Raw genomic sequence first — 7230 nt, 5'->3', positions numbered from 1 at the left:
TAGGTGGAAGGGACTTGCCTTATCTCAGATAAGACTTTGGGCTTTGGACTTTTGAGTTAATGTTGGAATTAGTTAAGATCTTGGGGGACTGTTGGGAAGGCATGATTGTATTTTGAAATGTGAGAAGAATATGATATTTGAGAAGGACCAAGGGTGGAATGATACAGTTAAAATATGTGTCCCAGCCCAAATCTTATGTTGAATTTTAATCCCCATTGTTGGAAGAAGGGCCTGGTGGGAGGTAATTTGATCATGGCGTGGAGTTATCACTAATGGTTTAGCACTGTTAATGTGCTAGTGTTAATGTGATAGTGAGTTATCATGAGATCTGGTTGTTTAAAAGTGTGTAACAAAAGTGTGGAGTTATCACTAATGGTTTAGCACTGTTAATTTGCTGCTGTTAATGTGATAGTGAGTTATCATGAGATCTGGTTGTTTAAAAGTGTGTAACAGCCCCCACTTCTTGCTCTCTCTTGCTCGTACTCTGGCCATGTAAGACACACCTGCTCCCCCTTCACTTTCTGTCATAATTGTAAGTTTCCTGGGACTTTAAAGTAACTTCCAAGGCCAAGAAGGTGCCAGTATCTTGCCTTCTATACAGCCTGTGGAACAATAAGCAAATTAAACCTCTTTTTTAAAATTATACTTTAAGCTCTAGGGTACATGTGCACAATGTGCAGGTTTGTTACATATGTATACATGTGTCATGTTGGTGTGCTGTGCCCATTAACTCGTCATTCTCATTAGGTATATCTCCTAATTCTATCCTTCCCCCCTGCCCCCACCCCACGACAGGCCCCAGTGTGTGATGTTCCCCATCCTGTGTCCAAGTGTTCTCATTGTTCAATTCCCATATATGAGTGAGAACATGCGGTGTTTGGTTTTATGTCCTTGTGATAATTTGTTCAGAATGATGGTTTCCAGCTTCATCCATGTCCCTAAAAAGGACATGAACTCATCCTCTTTTATGACTGCATAGTATTCCATGGTGTATATGTGCCACATTTTCTTAATCCAGTCTTTCATTGATGGACATTTGGGTTGGTTTCAAGTCTTTTCTATTGTGAGTAGTGCTGCAATAAACGTATGTGTGCATGTATCTTTACAGCAGCATGATTTATAATCCTTTGGGTTAATGTAATGGGATTATATTACATTACATTACATAATGGGATGGCTGGGTCAAATGGTATTTCTAGTTCTAGATCCTTGAGGAATCACCACACTGCCTTCCACAATGGTTGAACTAGTTTACACTCCCACCAACAGTGTAAAAGTGTTCCTATTTCTCCACATCCTCTCCAGCACCTGTGGTTTCCTGACTTTTTAATGATCGCCATTCTTACTGGTGTGAGATGGTATCTCATTGTGGTTTTGATATGCATTTCTCTGATGGCGAGTGATGATGAGTGTTTTTTCATGTGTCTGTTGGCTGCATAAATGTCTTCTTTTGAGAAGTGTCTGTTCATATCCTTTGCCCACTTTTTGATAGGGTTGTTTGATTTTTTCTTGTCAATTTGTTTCTTTGTAGATTCTAGATATTAGCCATTTGTCAGATGAGTAGATTGTAAAAATTTTCTGCCATTCTGTAGGTTGCTTGTTCACTCTGAGGGTAGTTTCTTTTGCTGTGCAGAAGCTCTTTAGTTTAATTAGATCCCATTTGTCAATTGTGGCTTTTGTTACCATTGCTTTTGGTGTTTTAGACATGAAGTCCTTGCCTATGCCTATGTCCTGAATGGTATTGCCTAGGTTTTCTTCTAGGGTTTGTCAAAGATCAGATGGTTGTAGAAGTGTGGTATTATTTCTGAGAGCTCTGCTGTGTTCCATTGGTCTAGATCTCTCTTTCGGTACTAGTACCATGCTGTTTTGGTTACTGTAGCCTTGTAGTATAGTTTGAAGTCAGGTAGCAGGGTGCCTCTAGCTTTGTTCTTTTTGGCTTAGGATTGTCTTGACAATGTGGGTTCGTTTTTGGTTCTATGTGAACTTTAAAGTAGTTTTTCCCAATTCTGTGAAGAAAGTCATTGGTAGCTTGATGGGGATGGGATTGAATCTATAAATCTATAAATCACCTTGGGCAGTAGGGACATTTTCATGATATTGATTCTTCCTATCCATGAGCATGGAATATTCTTCCATTTGTTTGTGTCCTCCTTTATTTCCTTCAGCAGTGGTTTTTAGTTCTCCTTGAAGACGTCCTTCACATCCCTTGTAAGTTGGATTCCTAGATATTTTATTTCTTTGAAGCAATTTTAAATGGGAGTTCACTCATGATTGGGCTCTCTGTTTGTCTGTTATTGGTGTATAGGAATGCTTGTGATTTTTGCACATTGATTTTGTATCCTGAGACTGCTGAAGTTGCTTATCAGCTTAAGGACATTTTGGGTTGAGATGATGGGGTTTTCTAAATATACAGTCATGTTATCTGCAAACAGGGACAATTTGACTTCCTCTTTTCCTAATTGAATACCATTTATTTCTTTCTCTTGCCTGATTGCCCTGGCCAGAACTTCCAACACTATGTTGAATAGGAGTGGTGAGAGAGGGCCTCCCTGTCTTGTGCCAGTTAGTAAAGGGAATGTTTCCAGTTTTTGCCCATTCAGTTATGATTTTGGCTGTGGATTTGTCATAAATAGCTCTTATTATTTTGAGATACATCTCATCGATACCTAGTTTGCTGAGAGTTTTTAGCATGAAGGGCTGCTGAATTTTGTCAAAGGCCTTTTCTGCATCTATTGATATAAACATGTGGTGTTTGTCTTTGGTTCTGCTTATATGATGGATTACGCTTATTGATTTGCAGATGTTAAACCAGCCTTGCATCCCAGATATGAAGCCAAGTTGATTGTGGTGGATAAGCTTCTTGATGTGCTGCTGGATTCAGTTTTCCAGTATTTTATTAAGGATTTTTGCATCGATGTTCATCATGGATATTGGTCTAAAATTCTCTTTTTTTGTTGTGTCTCTTCCAAGCTTTGGTATTAGGATGATGCTGGCCTCATAAAATGAGTTAGGGAGGATTTCCTCTTTTTCTATTGATTGGAATAGTTTCAGAAGGAATGGTACCAGCTCCTCTTTATACCTCTGGTAGAATTTGGCTCTGAATGCATCTGGTTCTGGACTTTTTTTGGTTGGTAGGCTATTAATTATCAGGTATTCAACTTCTTCTTAGTCTTGGGAGGTTGTATGTATCCAGGAATTTTTCCATTTCTTCTAGATTTTCTAGTTTATTTGCATAGAAGTGTTTATAGTATTCTCTGATAGTAGTTTGTATTTCTGTGGGATCAGTGGTGATATCCCCTTTGCATTTTTTATTGTGTCTATTTGATACTTCTCTCTTTTCCTCTTTATTAGTCTTGCTAGCGGTCTATCAATTTGGTTGATCTTTTCAAAAAACCAGGTCCTGGATTCCTTGCTTTTTTTTTTTTTTTTTTTGAGACGGAGTCTCGCTCTGTCACCCAGGCTGGAGTGCAGTGGCCGGATCTCAGCTCACTGCAAGCTCCGCCTCCCGGGTTCACGCCATTCTCCGGCCTCAGCCTCCCGAGTAGCTGGGACTACAGGCACCTGCCACCTCGCCCGGCTAGTTTTTTGTATTTCTTAATAGAGACGGGGTTTCACCGTGTTAGCCAGGATGGTCTCGATCTCCTGACCTCGTGATCTGCCCGTCTTGGCCTCCCAAACTGCTGGGATTACAGGCTTGAGCCACCGCACCCGGCCGATTCCTTGCTTTTTTAACAGGTTTTGTGTCTATCTCCTGTTCTGCTCTAATCTTAGTTATTTATTTCCTTCTGCTAGCTTTTGAATGTGTTTGTCTTGCTTCTCTAGTTCTTTTAATTGTGATGTTGGGGTGTCAATTTTAGATCTTTCCTGCTTTTCTCTTTGGGCATTTAGTGCTATAAATTTCCCTCTACACATTGCTTTAAATGTGTCCCAGAGATTCTGGTATGTTATGTCAGCATTTGCTTGTCTGTAAAGGATTTTATTTCTCCTTCACTGATGAAACTTAGTTTGGCTGGATATGAAATTCTGGCTTGAAAATTCTTTTCTTTAAGAATGTTGAATACTATACTGGCCCCCACTCTCTTCTGGCTTGTAGTGTTTCTGCTGAGAGATCCGTTGTTAGTCTGATGGGCTTCCCTTTGTGGGTATCCTGACCTTTCTCTCTGGCTTCCCTTAATAATTTTTCCTTCATATCAACTTTGGTGAATCTGACAACTATGCATCTTGGAATTGCTCTTCTTGAGGAGTATCTTTGTGGCATTCTCTATATTTTCTGAATTTGAATGTTGGCCTGCCTTGTTAGGTTGGGGAAGTTCTCCTGGATAATACCCTGAAGAGTGTTTTTCAACTTGGTTCCATTGTCCCCGTCACATTCAGGCACACCAATCAGACGTAGATTTGGTCTTTTTACATAATCCCATATTTCTTGGAGGTTTTGTTCATTTCTTTTTACTCTTTTTTCTCTAAACTTCTCTTCTCACTTCATTTCATATATCTGATCTTTAATCACTGACACCCTTTCTTCCACTTGATTGAATTGGTTACTGAAGCTTGTGCATGCCTCGCATAGTTCTTGTGCCATGGTTTTCAGCTCCATCAGGTCATTTAACGTCTTCTCTATGCTGTTTGTTCTAGTTAGCCATTCATCTAATCTTTTGTCAAGGTTTTTAACTTCTTTGCGATGAGTCGTAACATCCTCCTTTGGCTCAGAGAAGTTTGTTATTTCTGATTGTCTGAGGCTTTCTTCTCTCAGCTCGTCAAAGTCATTCTCTGTCCAGCTTTGTTCCATTGCTCGTGAGGAGCTGCGTTCCTTTGAAGGAGAAGAGGTGCTCTGATTTTTAGAATTTTCACCTTTTCTGCTCTGGTTTCTCCCCATCTTTGTGGTTTTATCTACCTTTGGTTTTTGATGATGGTGATGTAGAGATGCGGTTTTGGTGTGGATGTCCTTTCTGTTTGTTAGTTTTCCTCCTAAGAGTCAGGACCCTCAGCTGCAGGTTTGTTGCAGTTTGCTGGAGGTCCACTCCAGACTTTGTTTGCCTGGGTATTACTAGTAGAATCTGCAGAACAGCAAATATTGTAGAATGGCAAATGTTGCTGTCTGATCCTTCCTCTGGAAGCTTCATCTCAGAGTGGTACCCAGTTGTATGAAGTATCAGCTGGCCCCTACTGGGAGGTGCTTCCCAGTTACGCTACTCAGTGATCAGGGACCCACTTGAGGAGGCAGTCTGTACATTCTCAGATCTTAAACTCTGTGCTGGGAGAACCACTACTCTCTTCAAAGCTGTCAGACCAGAATGTTTAAGTCTGCAGAAGTTTCTGTTGCCTTTTGTTCAGCTATGCCTTGCCCCCAGAGGTGGAGTCTTCAGAGGCAGGTAGGCCTCCTTGAATTGCAGTGGGCTCCACCAAGTTTGAGCTTTCCTGCCACTTTGTTTACCTACTCAAGCCTCAGCAATGGTGGACACCCCTCCTCAAGCCTTGCTGCCACCTTGCAGTTCAATCTCAGACTGCTGTGCTAGGAGTGAGCGAGACTCTGTGGGTGTGGGACCCTCCGAGCCAGGTGTAGGATTTAATCTCCTGGTGTGCCATTTTCTAAGACCATTGGAAAGGTGCAGTATTAGGGTGGGAGGGTCCCAGTGTTCCAAGTACCGTCTGTCACATCTTCCCTTGGCTAGGAGTGGGAATTCCCCAACCCCTTGTGCTTCCCAAGTGAGGTGATGCCCTGCCCTGCTTCGGCTCATTCTCCATGGGCTGCACCCAGTGTCCAACAAGCCCCAGTGAGATGAACCCACTACCTCAGTTGGAAATGCAGAAATCACCTGTCTTTGCGTTGCTCATGCTGGGAGCTATAGACTGGAGCTGTTCCTATTTGGCCATCTTGGAACCTCCTCACAAATTAAACCTCTTTTCTTTATAAATTACCCATTCTCAGGTATGTATGTATGTATGTATGTATGTATTGAGATGGAATTTCACTCTTTTTGCCCAGGCTGTTGTCTCAGCTCACTGCAATCTCAACCTCCCAGGTTCAAGCGATTCTCCTGCCTCAGTCTTCCAAGTAGATGGGATTATAGGCACCCACCACCTTGCCTGCCTAATTTTTGTATTTTTAGTAGAGACAGAGTTTCACCATGTTTGCCAGTCTGGTCTCAAGCTTCTGATCTCAGGTGATCTGCCCACCTTGGCCTCCCAAGATGCTGGGATTACAGGTGTGAGCCACTATGCCTGGCATCTCCAATAGTTCTTTATAGCAGTGCTAGAATGAACTAATTAGTCATATATGAAACAAAGTTACCTTGCTTTCACTTTGAGTCTCTCTGATGTCCCATGTACCCAGTGCACATCAGGCACCTTGTGGTCATGAGTGCCCTATGCTTATGGAGATCTTGTGCTCATGGGCATCCTGTGCTCATGGACACCCTTCCTCATGGTGCATCCTGTGCTTGTGGGCCATGATGCATGCTATATGCAAATAAAGAAGGAAGTGATTAAGAACATACATATTATACATATTTCCTCTTCATGTATATCCTTCATTGCCCCACTGGACTTCACTTACAAAAAAAGTAAATGAAAAGATGTAATTACAAATAATTTCAAGATAGTAACATCAGAACACTAAACCCAGTGTGAGGCTATCTTGAGGGGACCTTGTGCAACTGCATAATTCCCTTCTGCCACATTGTAGGGTATGAGATTGAAGAAGAATACGGTTACCAGGGATGTATGGGGGAATGCTTTGGGAACAATCCCTAGTAATTTACATCCTTAGGGAACATATTTATACCTAATTGTGATGGTGGTATAGTTCATTCCTTACCATGTGATGAGGCATTTTCTACAGAAGAAGCAACACACAATTGGCACCATTAATTGAACATGTCTCATGGGCTACATGTGATTTTTCTCCTACAACATAATGAAAGTTCTTTTAAAAGATGCTTATGTGTTAAAGAAATATTGCAGGATTCAGGTTATTGTTTCTCCTAATGAAGCAGAGAGAGTTTTCCTTGTGAGATTTGATAAAATAAATCATTTTTTCTGCACAGATAAATATCATTAAAAAAACACAGTTGTGCGATAAAATCCTTTCTTCTCTGATTCTCTCTTTGCTTTAGAGAGCCTTTGAAAATTCTTTTCAGTTTCTACTTCCAACTCTTTCTGTTCCCAATGAATTAGCAGATTTTAATCTGAATTCTTACAGTTACTGTACAAAAGTTTAAATTCTATTTTCTT

Source organism: Papio anubis, chromosome 6 (assembly GCF_008728515.1).
Source record: "Papio anubis isolate 15944 chromosome 6, Panubis1.0, whole genome shotgun sequence".
Classification (NCBI taxonomy): Eukaryota; Metazoa; Chordata; class Mammalia; order Primates; family Cercopithecidae; genus Papio; species Papio anubis.
The sequence above is the reverse complement of the archived record's forward strand: the minus strand, read 5'-3'. Positions refer to the sequence as shown.